Raw genomic sequence first — 19,644 nt, forward strand, 5'->3', positions numbered from 1 at the left:
AATTGGTAAATATTATTTATATCCTATGTCATCCTAAGGGAAATACAAGACAAATTTTAAAGCATCCAACTTTAGATACAATTAAATTAAATGAGAAAATAAAAATCAGAGCAAACAGAATGAAAAAAGTTAAATTAAAATTAATCCTGGTATAAAATAAAAATGCAAAACATTAATCATTAAGTCTTACATTCTTACAAGAGTGGGTAAAAAAGGTTGTTCCCTTTATTTTCCACTAGGTTGGATAAGAGAGAAAAGGGGTCAATCACTTAAATCAAATCCCATACGATTATACAGTGGAAGTGACAAATACATTCAAGGGATCAGATCTGATAGTGTGCCTGTAGAATGATGAAGGAAGGTTCGTGACACTGTATAAGAGGCAGTGATCAAAACCATCCCAAGAAAAAGAAATGCAAAAAGGCAAGAATGGTTGTCTGAGGAGATCTTACAAACAGCTGAGAAAAGAAAAGAAGCTAAAGGCAAAGGAGATAAGGAAAGATACACCCATCTGAATGCAGAGTTCCAAAGAATAGCAGGAGAGATAAGAAAGCCTAAATGATTAATGCAAAGAAATAGAAGAAAACAAAAGAATGGGAAAGACTAGAGATGTTCTCAAGAAAATTAGAGATACCAAGGGAACATTTCATGCAAAGATGGACAAAATAAAGGGCAGAAACAGTATGGACCTAACAGAAGCAGAAGATATTAAGAGGTGGCAAGAATACACAGAAGTACTATACAAAATAGAGCTTCACGACCCAGATAACCACGATGGTGTGATCACTCACCTAGAGCCAGACATCCTGGAGTGTGAAGTCAAGTGGACCTTAGGTAGCATCACTATGAACAAAGCTAGTGGAGGTGATGGAATTCCAGCTGAGCTATTTTAAATACTAAAAGATGATACTGTGAAAGTACTACACTCAATATGCCAGCAAACTTGAAAAACTCAGCAGTGGCCACAGGACTGGAAAAGGTCAGTTTTCATTTCAATCCCAAAGAAAGTTCAAACTACCACACAATTGCACTCATTTCACATGCTAGCAAAGTAACACTCAAAATTCACCAAGATAGGTTTCAACAGTACATGAACTAAGAACTCCCAGATGTTCAAGCTGGATTTAGAAAAGGCAGAAGAACCAGAAATCAAATTGCCAATATCCATTAGATCATAGAAAAAGCAAGACAGTTCCAAAAAAACATCTACTTCTTATTTACTGACTACACCAAAGCCTTTGATTATATGAATCACAATAAACTGGAAAATTCTGAAAGAGATGGGAATACCAGACACCTGACCTGCCTCCTGAGAAATCTGTATGCAGGTCAAGAAGCAACAGTTAGAACCAGACATGGAACAATGGACCGGTTCCAAATTAGGAAAGGAGTACATCAAGGCTGTATATTGTCACCTTGCTTATTTAATTTATATGCAGAGTACATCATGAGAAATGCCAGGCTGGATGAAACACAAGCTGGAATCAAGATTGCCGGGAGAAATATCAATAACCTCAGATATGCAGATGACACCACCCTTGTGGCAGAAAGCAAAGAGGAACTAAAGAACCTCTAGATGAAAGTGAAAGAGAAGTGTGAAAAGACTGGCTTAAAACTTCACATTCTAAAAACTAAGATCATGGCATTCAGTCATGGCATTCAGTCCCATCACATCATGGCAAATAAAAGGGGAAACAATGGAAACGGTGAGAGACTTTATTTTCTTGAGCTCCAAAATGCAGCCATGGAATTGAGACACTTGCTCCTTGAACAAAAAGCTATGACCAACCTAGTTCAGTTCAGTTCAGTTCAGTCGCTCACTCGTGTCCGACTCTTTGCAACCCCATGAATCACAGTACACCAGGCCTCCCTGTCCATCACCAACTCCCAGAGTTCACCCAGACTCACATCCATCGAATCGGTGATGCCATCCAGCCATCTCATCCTCTGTCATCCCCTTCTCCTCCTGCCCCCAATCCCTCCCAGCATCAGTCTTTGCCAATGAGTCAGCTCTTCGCATGAGATGGCCAAAGTACTGGAGTTTCAGCTTTAGCATCATTCCTTCCCAAGAAATCCCAGGGCTGATCTCCTTCAGAATGGACTGGTTGGATCTCCTTGCAGTCCAAGGGACTCTCAAGAGTCTTCTCCAACACCACAGTTCAAAAGCATCAGTTCTTCGGCACTCAGCCTTCTTCACAGTCCAACTCTCACATCCATACATGACCACAGGAAAAACCATAGCCTTGACTAGACGAACTTTTGTTGGCAAAGTAATGTCTCTGCTTTTGAATATGCCATCTAGGTTGGTCCTAACTTTCCTTCCAAGGAGTAAGCGTCTTTTAATTTCATGGCTGCAATCACCAGAAACATTACTCTGCCAACAAAGGTCCGTCCAGTCAGCTATGGTTTTTCCAGTAGTCATGTATGGATGTGAGTTGGACCTTAAAGAAAGCTGAGAGCTGAAGAATTGATGTTTTTGAACTGCAGTGTTGAAGAAGACTCCTGAGAGTCCCTTGGACTGCAAGGAGCTCAAACCAGTCCACCCTAAAGGGAATCAGTCCTGAATATTCATTGGAAAGACTGATGCTGAAGCTGAAAGTCCAATACTTTGGCCACCTGGTGCAAAGAACTGACTCACCGGAAAAGACCCTGATGCTGGGCAAGATTGTCGGCAGGAGGAGAAGGGGATGACAGAGGATGAGAGGTTGTAAGGCATCACCAACTCGATGGACATTGATTAGTTTGAGCAAGCACTGTAAGTTGGTGATAGACAAGGAAGCCCGGAATGCTGCAGTTCATGCGGTCGCAAAGAGTCAGACATGACTTAGTTATTGAACAATAACAGCAATGGAGCCAAGCAGACCAGTTGGAAGAAAAAGATGGCACTTCCAACTGATAAGAAAACAGATATTCTTAAAAACAAAACAAAAAGGCACCCCAGTAATTATGATGTACTTATTCCTTTCATCCTCACTTCCCTGCTTTCAAAGATTCACTGATTAATAGAAATGGAAAAATTGATTAACCTTCAGAAAAATCTTTCATAAATATTCTCTCTCAACGAAGTTCTAGAAAAACTTGGTGGCAGAAAAATGGTTAATTGCAAAACCACAAACCAAAAGAGCCATCTGAGCTAAGGCAAAGACTAACATCAGGAGAATGACACTTAGCAGAGGTGGCTGCTAGAAAATTCCAAAATGAAAAGTTAATAAACTGAATTTTCATCAACTAAGTTTAAGATAAATCTATTTTACGCAAAATTTCTAGTCCTCATTAAAACATCTTACCTATCAATGATTCAAATATACAATATGAATAATTACAACGAACTAAAAAACAAACAAAAATAAAACTGCACTTTGAACACACGATAAAGGACACCATTAAATATTTTATTACTATTGTTAAATCCAAGAAAGAAGATGAGAAGCTTTTACTTCTTTTCTTCTATCACTATCGTTTATATTAACAAATAGACTTACTGGTTCCACAACACAACCAACTTCTCAAACTACATAAATGTTTTTAAAATCTTAATGAATAACATATGTTACAGGATCTAGTAGACAGGTCATAAAATGCCCACTCAAAACTGGCAAGCAGCAATAGCCATAAAATCCTAGTTGCCATGATAAATAAGTCACCTATCTTGTAAGCATTTTTTTTAAAATCATAAAAGCACTTTTATAAGGCTCATTATAATAGCACTTAGCCCTCACTTGCCCAAAGATTTCATAAAAGGTTTGGGCTGTAGGCACTTACAAAAGTAGTGGCAAGAAGACTGAAATGTCAGCATCAATATCACAAGGCCAAATATAACTACAAACAGGGTGTAAACGGGACTTCCCTGGTGATACAGTGGATAAGAATCCACCTGCCAATACAGGGGACATGGGTTCAATCCCTGGTCTAGGAAGATCCCACATGCCTCAGAGCAACTAAACCGGTGCACCACAACTACTAGCTCACCCTGCAGAGCCAGTGAGCTGAAACTACCAAACCCCGGGTGTTGCAACTATTGAAGCCCAAGCACTCTAGGGCCCACGAGCCGCAACTACTGAGCCTGTGTGCCGCAACCACTGAAGCCTGCATACCCTGGAGTCCACAAGCTGCAACTTCTGAAGCCTGCGTGCCTAGAGCCCATGCTCTACAACGAGAGAAACCACTGCAACGAGAAGCCCACACATGGCAACGAGAAGTGGGCCCCACTGCTCACAACTAGAAAAAGCCTATGCAAAGCAACAAAGACTCAGTGCAGCCAAAATGATTAATAATTTTTTTAAAGAGTGCAAACGAAGAACAATGGAGCACATGTCCCTGGATAAGCAGCAGAAAGGAAACAGCCTTGAAATAACTGACTGAGGAATAAGACTGGCTGATAGACAGTAACAGGTGTAACCATAAAGTTATAAAAATTATACTTAAAAAAAAGGAAAGAGTAGGATAAACTGGGACATCTATAACGCAGAGCAATTTTACCTATATTTCGTAAAGAATACATGTCTACAAACCAATACAGCAAATAGGAAAACAGGCCAGTAACAACTAATTCATCAATGAAAAGCAAATGACAAACACAGCAAAAACAAAATGCAAATTAGAATAAGTTAAAAGATAAGTTAATATACTGTTTTTCACATGTGTGACTGGCAAATAATTTTTAAAAGCTAATGCCTATTAATGATGACAAAGTTATAGGTATATTTTCTCACATTAGTTCAAGAAAGAAGTTTCATTTTGAAACATTAAGCAAAAACCTTAAACATAACCTCTGACCAGGAATTCAACTTCTTAAATTTATCCTAACAATGAAATAATTATGCAAAAATATATCTCCAAGCATGGTCATCAAAGGATAGTTATACCAGTAAATAATATTAAAATGACCAAAGCAGTTAACAAGAATAGACTATTTACAGAAATTTTTAGAAAGTTTTCACCTGAATATTACTTAGCATTAAAATGATATATTTATGTTTATTAACATGGAAGTAATGTAATATTAATATAAAAGAATATAAATAATAGATGTTGTAATGTACAAGGAAATAGTTGGGAGATTTCCCAAAATGAATTCCTAGGTGATATGTACCTACACTTTCTAGTTTTTCAGAAATTAATATATACCTTAACTTTCTTGTTTTCACAAATATTATAATTTTAAAAATTCAAAAATTATTCTATTAAACCATTGATAGTAGTATGACAGTAGTACTTAATTTTTTAAATAACACTACAATTGAGCTGATTATTCTGAAAAAAATAAAAATTCATAACCTATGGCAGGCCTTATCAAAATTCCTTCCTCAGTCAAATTTAGGAACTTAATAGTCATCAAACATAAGTATAAAATCATATTACTATGTTGTGGAGCAACTAAGCCTGTGCCCCACACTACTGAGGCTGTGCTCTACGGTCCGGGGAACCACAGCTCCTGAGCCCACACACCTAGAACCGGTGCTTTGCAACAAGAGAAGCCACCACAATGAGAAGCCTGTGCACTGCGGCTGCAGAGTAGCCCTGCTCTCCACAACCAGAGGAAAGCCTGCACAGCAATGAAGACCCAGCATATCCAGAAATAAAAGAACAAAAATAATAAAATTATTTTTTAAATATTATTAAATGAAACTTATACAAGTAAAATTGAGACTGTGAAAGTCAAATTAATTGGTCATTAGGATGTATTAAAAATAGTCATTATCTTCACAAAGGTACTATGCAGATTGAGACTGCTTTTTTAATATTCAGATCTTGTTTCTCTTCAGCTTTATGTTACCTTAATTTACGAGCATACTTTATAAAATACTCCTACATTTAAAACAACATATTTTCCCAAATTTAAAATGTTAAATATATGAAACATGTTTCATTTTTAAAATTCTGGGCAAATCCATAAACATTGCACATTAATTGCAATTGCTCCAGCCTTTGGTATGTTCCTTTTGTAAGTTTTCTGATATTACCCTGTACTTTTAATTAGGTCAGATTATCAAATCTAAAAAAATTCATTAAAGTGTGTACTTGGTGCATCTTTTTTATAGTTAAATAAAGTGTTAAAAATAAAACTGAGATCTCTTTAAATGATGCCTCTTTTATGCTCTTAAATGTTTTCTAGAATAACCAGAAGCAAAAGACAAACCCCTAAGATGTATTTTTGTTTTCTTAGAATACTCAGAATGAACACATTTAAATCCCAGACCAATCTCATATCTCAAAAGAAAAATGTAGGCAGCATCAATGGAGAAGAGGAACCATTCCATTAAAATTTTTTAAATTGTTTTTAAGCTGTAAAAGTCCTTCAACTTCTACTCACAAATAGTATTGTTATAGCTGCTATCCTATGTTTTTTCCAGTACTCAGGTATGGATGTGAGAGTTGGACTATAAAGAAAGCTGAGCGCCCAAGAATTGATGCTTTTGAACTGTAGTGATGGAGAAGACTCGAGAGTCCCTTGGAGTGCTAGGAAATCAAACCAGCCAATCCTAAAGGAAATCAGTCGTAAATATTCACTGGAAGGACAGATGCTGAAGTTCCAATACTTTGGCTATCTGATGCAAAGAATTGACTCACTGGAAAAGACCCCAATGCTGGGAAAGATTGAAGGCAGGAGGAGAAGGGGACCACAGAGGATGAGATGGTTGGATGGCATCACCGACTTGATGGACATGAGTCTGAGCAAGCCCCGGGAGTTGGTGATAAACAGGGAGGCCTGGCATGCTGGAGTCCAAGGGGTCACAAAGAGTCGGACACAACTGAGCAACTGAACTAAGCCTGTACCCAAAATTTACAAAAATCCCAACCTGACAAAATTATTTTGTCTTATAACACTGTGGTTCTCATTAGCACCTCCACCAGAGAACAAGTAGAAGAAATAAATAAGTGCAAGTCGAAATCCTCTTCTTACTAGCTGTGTGACCCTAGGAATGCTGCTTAATCCCATCGAGGCTCTGTTTGCCCATCTGCAAAATGATAGCATCTACTTTATCTCACTGAGGTTGTGAAACCTCAATGAGATAAAATATATATAATGGTTAGCACAGTACTTGCCACAAGCAGTCAATGACAGCTTTTATCATTTTTCTGAAATTTTATTTTTTAATGTGTTTTCAATTATGTGATGTATTATGGTTGTAAAAAAAAAAAAACACTATGTATTAATTAGTCTAGTTACTCAAAAAAATACTTTTTCCCACTTCAGTATATGAGACTTAATGTGTTTAGATGTGTTTATTCACCACATCAGTGGTGCTAGTGGTGAAGAATCTGCCTGCCAATGCAGGAGACCCAAAAGACACAGGTTTGATTCCTATGTTGAGAAGATCCCCCAGAACAGGAAATGACAACCCATTCTAGCATTCTTACCTGGAAAATTCCATGGACAGAAGAGCCTGGTGGACTACAGTCCATGGGGTCGCAAAGAGTAAGACACAACTGAGCACATAAACACATAGAGACACAGAGCCCACCTTTAACTTGAAATTTTTTATAGTAATGCTTCACTATTTTGTTACCAGAAAAAAATGCATAAAAACTGTATACTATGTGATTTTAAAAAATGAATGAAAAAGATGGCGTTTTTGAACACGTAAAAGTGGAACACACAACCACAGATAATGATGAATAACCAATGTGACTTCAAAATATATATTAACAAATTCATCCTTTAGTTCTATTTCTAAAGAAAGAAGGACAAAGGGAAAGCAATACTGAGGGACCTACTATATGCTAGGCAAGGTCGAAGACAATCTATAAATTTCTCATTAAATCTACCCAACAGTCCTTTGAAATCTGAGAGAGAATTTACTTTGTCAAAACTAACATAGTTAGCAACAGGGATGGAAATAGGATTTAAATCAAGCTCTAGATGGCTTCAAAGCCTATGTTCTCTTGTCTCTTAATCATAAACTATATACATAGCAGGAACAATTATGTTATTTTATGGTATAATTTTAGGATGTTTTGAAGTCTTTAAAGTGTCAGTAAAGAGAATATTACTATGATGAAAGAAAAGTTTGTGAATACTATGCTGTTCCAGTTATTACATTAAAAGAACTAGCCTCCAAGTGCCCATTCAACAAGATTTGTTCTTAAGTAATTTATCCTCAGAAGTCTTCCCGGCTACTCCTTTTCAGTTTTTATTTTCAGTGCTAGAAGAGCTGACTCATTGGAAAAGACTCTGATGCTGGGAGGGATTGGGGGCAGGAGGAGAAGGGGACGACAGAGGATGAGATGGCTGGATGGCATCACTGACTTGATGGACGTGAGTTTGAGTGAACTCCGGGTGTTGGTGATGGACAGGGAGGCCTGGCGTGCTGCGATTCATGGGGTCACAAAGAGTCGGACACGACTGAACGACTGAACTGAACTGAACCCACTCTGGAATATCACTTTCATTCCTTTGTTTTAGGTAGAAAGTCTCTACATCAATTAGTTGGCTATTCTTAAGCACCACCAAGCTTTATTAAAACAAAAAATACCTTCTCTGCCTCCTCCACCCTCTGTCCAGCAATTACCACAGCTCAGCATTTTTGGAGAAGACCAAGCACAATTCCTCATATCATAGTTTAAAAGCAAACAAGATATTGAACTACTAACTTTACCAGGAAATTAATTCTATGCAAAATGCCTTGTTCATTGTATTGAGATCCTGACTAAACATTATTCTTATTTCTGTTAGAAGTAACTATGTCACATAACCAGGCTCCATCATGTGCCTATAATCCGATCTGGAATAACATCCTACAAATATCCCAAAGACCAAGAATGGATTTATTATTCAGGGCAATAACTCTAAAACAGTCTTAGAGGCAAGCATATAGTAGGGTTTTAAAACATTTATCAGTATAGAATTGATTATTTAAGCTTGTATGTGTTGTGTGTATGTGCTAAGTTTGTCTCCAACTCTTTGCAACCCATGGACTGTAGCCCACCAGGCTCCTCTGTCCATGGGACTTTCCCTGCAACAATACTGGAGTGGGTGCCATTTTCTCCTCCAGGGTATCTTCACCACCCAGGGATCAAACTCAAGTCTCCTGCATTGCAGGCAGATTCTTTACCGCTGAGCTATCAGGGAAGCCATACATAAGTTTGATTAGAATAAATACTAGTTTTCTTTTACACCCAAATCATTTACCTATAAAATCTTTAATGTGGCCTGAGGCCATTATTTGTTTCTTAAGAGCAACAGGGAAAAAGATATATCATTAGCCATGATATCAGAAGAGTATGCAGGATATTTTACAACCCCTATTCCATTACAGCTGTTAACTTTAAAAACATGTTAATCTTTCATATCTGTGTATAAAGAAAGTACCCATTTCCTGAAAATAAAAAGTTATATAGCTTTGCACTTCTGTGCTTGTATGTGTATTTTATTTTGTTTTGATAAGGTTTTCCTAGTTCAGAACTTCACAGATCAGCCACTCTCTTTCTTACAACAACAAATAATCCTTCATCCAGGTAGCTGATATGGTATAGATGCATTTGCTTTTTATTTGCTACCAGAACAAGTTACCACAAACTTAGAAGGCTGAAAACTACACATTTATTATCTTCCAGTTCTGAAGGTTAGAAGTCTCAACGGGACTCAAAATGAGTCTCAATGGGAGAGAATCAAGGTGTTACCATAGCTACATTCCTTTCTGGAAGTTCTAAGAGAGATACCCTCTCCTTGTTCATTCATTATGTGGGCAGAATTTAATTCCTTCAGGTTGTAGCACTGAGGTTCCCATTTCCTTGCTGTCATTTGGGGACAGTTCCCAGCTACTAGAGGACATCTGCATGTCCATGCCTCCCTTCCTTTAATTTCAAAGCCATCTATGGTAGGTTAAGTACTTTCACGCTTCAAATCTCTCCAGCCTCCTCTTCTACCATTCCATTTCTCTGGCTCACTCTTTTGCTTTCCGCTTTCACGTTCAAAAACTCAAGTATTTAGAATGGTCCCATCTGGATAATCAGAGTAATCTCATCTCAAGGTCCACAAGAAACTACATCTGCAAAGTTCCTTCTGCCATATAAAGTACTGTATTCACAGGTTCTAATGGCACCCCACTCCAGAACTCTTGCCTGGCAAATCCCATGGATGGAGGAGCCTGGTAGGCTGCAGTCCATGGGGTCGCTAGGAGTTGGACACGACTCAGCAACTTCACTTTCACTTTTCACTTTCATGCACTGGAGAAGGAAATGGCAACCCACTCCAGTGTTCTTGCCTCAAGAATCCCAGGGACGGGGGGGCCTGGGGGGCTGCCGTCTCTGGGGTCACACAGAGTCGGACACAACTGAAGCGACTTAGCAGCAGCAGCAGCAGCAGCAGTGAGTAAGATGGAGAAGGAAATGGCAACCCAGTCCAGTGTTCTTGTATCTTTGAGGAGACGCATTATTGTGCCTACCATACAACTGGTTTCCCTGGTGGCTCAGATGGTAAAAAATTTGCCTGCAATGCAGGAGACCTGGGTTAGATCCCTGTGTTGGGAGGATCCCCCAGAAAAGGAAATGGCAACCCACGCCAATATTCTTGTCTAGAAAATCCCATGGACAGAGGAGCCTGGAGGGCTATGGTCCATGGGGGTCACAAAGAGTCGGACATGAACAAGCACCTAACACTTTCACTTTCACCATACTACACCATACTTGTTGAACTGCAATGACTTAAAGCAAGGAACAAAAGAGCATGTCACCATCTTTTGGCTAAATAAAAAAAAATTCCTAGACTAAACTACAGAGTTCAAAATACTCAGCAATCTTCATCAAATACCACCACTATCAAAGAATCCATCAATTTAGATAGACATTATCACTAAATCCTTACCTCTTCTTAAATGGAAAAATATCTAAGTATCTTAACGTACTCAAGGCTAACTCTACTTCTCACTGTGAAACAGCACTGGTTTCTACCACTGGCACTAGTTTCTACCACTCTCTGTCTTCACTTTCTTGATGTTCCACAAATCTTTATCTGGAAGAAAGCTTCCCACAAAGCTAAAGACACCCTGAAAGACACACAGGGTTAAATGAAAACTTCTGGAAAGCATGACACTTTTTATAGCCCAGAAACAAAAATCAATAAGACCCATCAGTGCAAGACACAACCATCTAAAAACTTAGAATCCTCATATTAAATATATCTGAAAACTAGAGAAAGGGTGTTGCTGCTTTTAAACTAGCTTTGGCTAAAAGAAAGAATAACTTCTATGGGTACAGTTCTTCTGTTTCTCTTCTAAGTAAATGAAAGACTTGCCTCAAGAGAACTTGCCTTAGAGAACTGACTTATCTTAGTTAAACAGACAGAAAAAAGATCCCATAAAACTTTAAGTAAAAATTTTCACAAAATATGTCATCCTTTCAAAATAGAGTAATAACTTTTAATAGTAGTAGACTCAAAAGGCAAAGTAAAGATAAAATGAGTTGGCAACTTTATTGTTCTATATTTGCACATTACTTAAGACTCCATGAATCATTCTTGTATCCATTCATTCTTTAGGAATACAGAGATTTTGTATACACAAGTCTGTACTGAACATTAATCATATTAAAAAACTAATATTAATGCATGGATTCTCAACCTACATAGATTTTTATCAAAGCAATTTAAATTTACAAAGCTCATCTGACTTTATGGACTTTGACTGCATATGCATAAAAGGCAAATACAAATTATCTTAGTCTAGCTTTCACTAATGGCAGAGCAAATTGGTCAAGTATAGTTTCCTACAGATAATTTCTAAACCTAGATAAGCCATTTTATGTCTTTATTTTGTAATTGAAAGAAAACTGCTTTACAATGTTGTGTTGGTTTCTGCTCTACAACAACACAAATCAGCCATAATTATACATACATCCTCTCCCTCTTGAGCCTCCCTCTCCTCTTCCAATCCCAGCCCTCTAGGTCAAAACAGTGTTATACAGAAACTTTTCTCCAGCTATCTATTTTACACACGAGAGTGTACAGATGTTGATGCTATTTTCTCCATTCATCCCACTCTCTCCTTCCTCTACTGTGTCCACAAGTCCATTCTCTACATCTCCATTTCTATTCTTTCCCTGCACACAGGTTCATCAACACCATTTTTCTAGATTCCAGATGTATATGACTTAATATATGGTATTTGTTTTTCTCTTTCTGACTTACTTCACTCTGTATAACAGATTCAAGGTTCATCCACCTCACTAGAACTGACTCAAATGCATTTTCATGGCTGAGTAGTATTCTACTACTATTGAACTATTTCAAATCCTAAAATATGATGCTATGAAAGTGCTGCACTCAATATGCCAGCAAATTTGGAAAACTCAGCAGTGGCCACAGGACTGGAGAAGGACAGTTTTCATTCCAATCCCAAAGAATGCTCAAACTGCACAACTGCATTCATCTCACATGCTAGCAAAGTACTTCTCCAAGCCAGGCTTCAACAGTACATGAACCGTGAACTTCCAGATGGTCAAACTGTATTTTAAAAAGGCAGAGGAACCAGAGATCAAAATGCCAACATCCACTGGATTATCCAAAAAGCAAGAGAGTTCCAGAAAAACATCTATTTCTGCTTTATTGACTATGCCAAAGCCTTTGACTGTGTGGATCACAATAAACTGTGGAACATTCTGAAAGAGATGGGAATACCAGACCACCTGACATGCCTCTTGAGAAATCTGTATGCAGGTCAGGAAGCAACAGTTAGAACTGGACATGGAACAACAGGCTGGTTCCAAATAGGAAAAGGAGTACGTCAAGGCTGTATATTGTCACCCTGCTTATTTAACTTCTATGCAGAGTACATCATGAGAAACGCTGGGCTGGAAGAAGCACAAGCTGGAATCAAGATTGCTGGGAGAAATATCAATAACTTCAGATATGCAGATGACACCACCCTTACATCAGAAAGTGAAGAGGAACTAAAAAGCCTCTTGATGAGAGTGAAAGAGGAGAGTGAAAAAGTTGGCCTAAAGCTCAACATTCAGAAAACGAAGATCATGGCATCTGGTCCCATCACTTCATGGGAAATAGATGTGTAAACAGTGGAAACAGTGTCAGACTTTATTTTTCTGGGCTCCAAAATCACTGCAGATGGTGATTGCAGCCATGAAATTAAAAGACGCTTAGTCCTTGGAAGGAAAGTTAGGACCAACCTAGATAGCATGTTCAAAAGCAGAGACATTACTTTGCCAACAAAGGTCCGTCTAGTCAAGACTATGCATTTTCCAGTGGTCATGTATGGATGTGAGAGTTGGACTGTGAAGAAAGCTGAGCGCCAAAGAATTGATGCTTTTGAACTGTGGTGCTGGAGAAGACTCTTGAGAGTCCCTTGAACTGCAAGGAGATCCAACCAGTCCATTCTGAAGGAGATCAGCCCTGGGATTTCTTTGGAAGGAATGATGCTAAAGCTGAAACTCCAGTACTTTGGCCACCTCATACGATAAGTTGACTCATTGGCAAAGACTCTGATGCTGGGAGGGATTGGGGGCAGGAGGAGAAGGGGATGACAGAGGATGAGATGGCTGGATGGCATCACTGACTCGATGGACATGAGTCTGAGTGAACTCCGGGAGCTGGTGATGGACAGGGAGGCCTGGCGTGCTGCAATTCATGGGGTCTCAAAGAGTCAGACACAACTAAGAGACTGAACTGAACTGAAATGATGGGTATTATCTGTTAAATATAAATTTGACTAGCATTAAATTCAAGTAGTTAAAAAATGAGGGTTTATCGGTATGTTATTTTATTGATAACACAATTATGTCTTCAACTACTGGCAACCCTCAATATCAGCATAAACCCATTATTCTGGATTTGAGCACAGCATCACTCCGATCTGGGGGTAGCTGAATCCAGTCACATATGTAAGTATTTCCCCTGGTGGCTCAGACAGTAAAGAATCTGGCTGCAATGTAGGAGAACTGGTTGGACCCCTGGGTCAGGAGGATCCCCTGAAGAAGGAATGGCTACCCACTCCAGAATTCTTGCCTGGAGAATTCCATGGACAGAGGAGCCTGGAGGGCTACAGTCCGTGTGGTCACAAAGAGTCGGACACAACTGAGTGACTAACACTTTCACTTTGAGACCATCTAAATCATTGGAAAAGACCCTGATGCTAGAAAAGACTGATGGCAAGAGGAGGGAGCAGCAGAGGATGAAATGGTTGGATAGCATCACCGACTCAATGGACGTGAATCTGAGCAAACTACAGGAGACTGTGGAGGACAGAGGTGCCTGGAGTGCAGCAGCCCATGGGGTCACAAGGAGTCTGACACAACTTAAGCGATCCAAAACAACAAATCAAACACAGTCACTGAAAACATTTGTCATCATATGTGACCAATACTGTAGGTTTAAAAAGGCATGTATTGAATTTGCTATGTTGAAGCTATATATGTTTTAAGTGCATTTAAGATATCATCTCACCTAAAGATCATCATATTAAGTGAATTAAGTCAGAAAGAGAAAGACAAATACCATATGATATCATTTACAGATTAAATCTAAAGTATGGCGCAATGAACTTAGCTATGAAACAGAAACAGACTCACAGACACAGGGAACAAACTTATTGTTACCAAACAGGAAAGGAATAAAGTAAGAGTTTGGGATGACCAGATACAAACTACCACATAGAAAATAAACAACAAGATCCTACTGTGCGTAGCATAGGGAACTATATTCAATAAACCATGATGAAATAAATCATGATGAAAAAGAATACTAAAAAGAACATGTGTGTGTGTGTGTGTGTGTGTGTGTGTGTGTGTGTGTAACTCACTTTGTTGTACACCAGAAACTAACACAACATTGTAAAACAACTATTTGTTGTTGTTGTTCAGTCACGAAGTCATATCCAACTCTTCTGCCAGCCAATGGACTATAGTCTGCCAGGTTCCTTTGTTTATGGGATTTCCCAGGCAAACCAACTATACTTCAACTAAAAAAGAAGTCATCTTAGACCTAATTTATTCCTGGAAACAGTTATATGGATTATTTACAAATTTCCCACTAATAAACAATTTTTAAAAGCCTGAAATAAAACTTCCTAAAATTTTCATTAACTATATCATCTTACAGACATCTCAAAAAAATTAATTAGTTCATCAGTTAATCACGTATTATGTGCCAAGACTATATAAATGATACTTTTTCCCACCTATGAATAAATCAAAAATGTTTGCATATAAGTGCTGTTTTATCAGATTGAGAAAGTATCAGTTATAAAAAGGATATTAATTGATAAAAGGAACTTAGACTATCCATTCCTTCCATAATAAATATTTCATAAAACGCTTCTGTGATAAATTTGGTTTTAAGAATATTTTCTCATGATATATGGTGCTAATATGCTGCAACTCAGCAACAAAATTATAAAACTCAGAACAGACCAGACGCAATGAAAATTAATGCAGGATATACTTTCTTTTTTTGACTGTGCCACTCAGCATAAAATACATTCACTGTATAAACATGGTATATCTTAAATGTGATTTAAGTGTATTGCCGTAACTAATGCTCCAAAAAAGACCGAAATTATCTACCCCCAAGACTTTTCCTGAAGAAGTCACAAATCATTGTGATACAATTTAATCTTGAAATCTGCACTAGTTTTTTTTTAACCATACATAATAATCTGAATGAAAACTACATATAAGTCTGCACTAAAAAAATTCTGCTTATTCTGTCAATAAGTTACCAGTTTGATTTTAATTTTTACTCCCCTAATGCCTAATGATGTTGAGTATTTTATATGCATATTTTCCATTGTGGTTAAGATGGTAAAAGCATCTGTCTGCAATGCAGGAGACCTGGGTTCGATCCCTGGGTTGGGAAGAGCTCCTGGAGAAGGAAACGGCAACCCACTTCAGTACTCTTGCCTGGAAAATCCCACGGACAGAGGAGCCTGGTAGGCTATAGTCCATGGGGTCGCAAAGAGTCAGACACAACTGAGCGACTTCACTTCACTTTCCATTCACATACATTCTTTGATGAAGTATCTGTTCAAACAGTTTGCCTATTTTTTAATTGGGTTGTTTATGTTCTTACCAATGTTCAAAGTTTTTCATATATTCTAGATACAAGTCCTTTATCAAATATATACTCTGCAAACATTTTCTGTCTATGGCTTTTCATTCCTCTAACAGAATCACTCATAGAAATTTAAATTTAAATTTTGAGAATTAAAATTTAATTTAAATTTTGAGAACATCTAATTTACCAATTTGTGTGTGGTGGTGGGAGGAGGGGACTGTGCTTTCAGTTATACATCTAAGAAATCATTTTCAAAGCCATAAAAATGTCCTCTGTTTCCATTCAGAAGTTTTATAGTTTTAAGTTTTACATTTAGGACAATGATCCACTTTCAGTTTTGCTTTATTTTTTTAATATGAAGTAGGTCCGAATACAAGTTCCCTGTTTTACATGTGGCTATCCAATTGTTCCAGTACCATCTGTTGAGAACACTATCTTTTCTTCAATAAATGTGCCAAAAATCCATTTTTCTTACATGTGTGGATCTTCTTCTGGGCTCTCTACTTCGTTCCATTGACCTATCTCTTTGTCTTGGTTAGTAGAAGTCATTGCAATAGGTCTTCCAATCAGGTATGGTTAATACTCCAATTTTACTTTCTTTTAAAAGTTTTGGCTATTCTAGATCCTTTGCATTTGATTATGAATTTTACAATCAGTTTGTCAATGGCTAATAAAAGCCTGCTGGAACTCAGACTATAATTGTGTTGAATCTATACAAATCAATTTAGAGAGACTGGGCATATTAAAAACGATCAAGTCTTCCAATTCACAGACAAAATTTATTCACTTATTTAGGTCTTTTTTAATTGTTCTCAATAATGTTTTTAGTTCTCAGTATATAGGTCTTGTGTTCAGTTCAGTTGCTCAGTTGTGTCCGACTCTTTGCGACCCCATGAACCACAGCACGCCAGGCATCCCTGTCCATCACCAACTCCTGGAGTCCACCCAAACCCATGTCCATCGAGTTGGTGATGCCATCCAACCATCTCATCCTCTGTCGTCCCCTTCTCCTCCTGCCCTCAATCTTTCCCAGCATAAGGGTCTTTTCAAATGAGTGAAATGGCCACCTCTTCACATCAGGTGGCCAAAGTATTGGAGTTTCAGCTTCAAAATCAATCCTACCAATGAACACCCAGGACTGATCTCCTTTAGGATGGACTGGTTTGTTCTCCTTGCAGTCCAAGGGACTCTCAAGAGTCTTCTCCAACACCACAGTTCAAAAGCATCAATTCTTCGGCGCTCAACTTTCTTTATAGTCGAACTCTCACATCCATGCATGACCACTGGAAAAACCATAGCCTTGACTAGATGGACCTTTGCTGACAAAGTAATGTCTCTGCTCTTTAATATGCTGTCTAGGTCGGTCATAACTTTCCTTCCAAGGAGTAAGCGTCTTTTAGTTTCATGGCTGCAATCACCATCTGCAGTGATTTTGGAGCCCAGAAAAATAAAGTATGATACTGTTTCCACTGTTTCCCCGTCTATTTGCCTCTTTTGTCAAATTCAACCCTAAGTATACAGGTCGTGTGTATCTTTTGTCAAATTCAACCTTAAGTAGTTCATATTTTTGATGTTACTATGAGTGGTATTTTTTAATTTCAATTTCCAATTGCTTGTTAATACTATTATGTAGAAATACAAGTAATTTTATATATTCATCATACATCCTGAAATCCTGCTAGATTCATTTATTAGCTCTACTAACTTCTTCTTGTGAACTCAAAGCAAGATGCTGCTACTGCTAAGTCACTTCAGTCGTGTCCAACTCTGTGCAACCCCATAGACGGCAGCCCACCAGGCTCCACCGTACCTGGGATTCTCCAGGCAAGAACACTGGAGTGGGTTGCCATTTCCTTCTCCAATGCATTAAAGTGAAGTCGCTCAGTCGTGTCTGATTCTTCGCGATTCCATGGACTGCAGCCTACCAGGCTCCTCCGTCCATGGGATTTTCCAGGCAAGAGTACTGGAGAGGGTTCCCATTGCCTTCTCCAAGCAAGATACTACTACATACCTATTAGAATGGCTAATATTAAGATGACTGACTGTAACAAGTGTTACCAAGGATGTAGAGAAAGTACAGTTTTCATTAACTTTGGGTTGAATACCTGGGCAATTTCAGATCATATACACTTAGTATATGATCTGGTTGTTCCATACCTATATTTTTTATCAAAGAGAAATGAAAGCAAATGTCTATAAAAACACCTTTATATGAATGTTCATGATAGCCTGATTTGTAATAACCAAAAATTAGGAACAACTGAAATACAAATCTACAGGTGAATGAATAAACCAACTGGGGAATATCCATATAATGGAAAACTACTTAGCAATAAAACAGAATGAGCTATTGATACACACAACACAGACGCATCAAAATAATTAAGCTGGTTGAAAGAGGCCCCCCCAAAAAAAACCCACATACAAACTATCTGATTCCATAGAAAGCAGATCCATAAATGCATGAGAAAAAATTATCAAGGGGCATAAGGAAACTTTGAGGGAGATAGTCATGTTCACTATAATACTGATGGCTTCAAGTCACAACTTGCCAATATGTAAATTTTCAATATGCTGCAGTTTACCGTGTATCACTTAGACCTCAATTTTTTAAAAAAGAAAATGTACCAGCATGCTAGGTCCCAGAATAGACTTTTTAATTGATAAATAACTTTAAATTGATATATAATTCACATAGCATACAATTCAACTCTTTGAAGCACACAATTCAGTGGCTTTTTGTAGTGACAGAAGTTGTGCAACAATCACCAGTATTTAATTCCAGAACATTTTCACCACTCCAAAGAGTGGCACCCATTAGCAGTCACTGACATTCCCCTCAGTCCCTCAGAATATAATTAATTTCCAGATGATGATGTATTTCATCTGGTCACTACATTTCAAGCTTCAAGACCTTTCAAGTTTGAGAGACTGGTTTTAAGTTAATTTCAAGTACCTGCTACTGTTTATCATTGTATTCTTTCTAATGAGAACCAAAACCATACAAATATAAACACGATAATTTCACAGAAGTTCCAATCACAGAAATATCATTTATAGTGTACATGTGTACCATTACAGTGATTACTAAATTATTAACATTAAAACATTAACTCCAAATCTCTTGGCTCTCCTTATTATCAATGCCAGGACTGTCCAAGAATACAGTGGGGAATGATGAAGACGTGATGCCTCTGAAATTTTTGAATAGCACATAATCTGTGCCTTAATGAAGAAAAAAGAAGACATCACCATTTGCCTCACAGCATATGCTGTTTCTAGAAGAGATGATAATCAAAATCAAAACCTAGCGATTTTTTATTATGGAAGAGTGTAAGTGATGATAAATATAAGCCTTGGAATAATGTGTGTTTGCTTTTTAATGATTCTATCACCCTACATTTTATTTTTTGGAGCACAGAAATTAAATGTGACAAAGCAAAAAATAACAGCTGATACTAGGATTTTTTACACTTTTATATTTAGCACATATTATGAAAAAACCCTAAAGTATGTCTCACTGCTTAAAAATTAACTTTTTATATAACATATTCCAAGCACACTAGATTACAAGTTCAATATATTCCCAATGATGTGCCTAAGCAATGTATCTGAACATCATAAATTGAAATGCTGTTGAA

At 37.8% G+C, this 19,644-nt stretch overlaps 1 protein-coding gene across 1 annotated transcript in view; it reads right to left on the minus strand.

Annotated features, from left to right (window-relative positions):
- The window catches only part of COG5 (component of oligomeric golgi complex 5), a 275,549-nt gene that overhangs the window by 222,250 nt on the left and 33,655 nt on the right, over positions 1 to 19,644 (minus strand). The gene's annotated exons all lie outside the window — the stretch shown is intronic.

Source organism: Bos taurus, chromosome 4 (genome assembly GCF_002263795.3).
Source record: "Bos taurus isolate L1 Dominette 01449 registration number 42190680 breed Hereford chromosome 4, ARS-UCD2.0, whole genome shotgun sequence".
Taxonomy (NCBI): Eukaryota; Metazoa; Chordata; class Mammalia; order Artiodactyla; family Bovidae; genus Bos; species Bos taurus.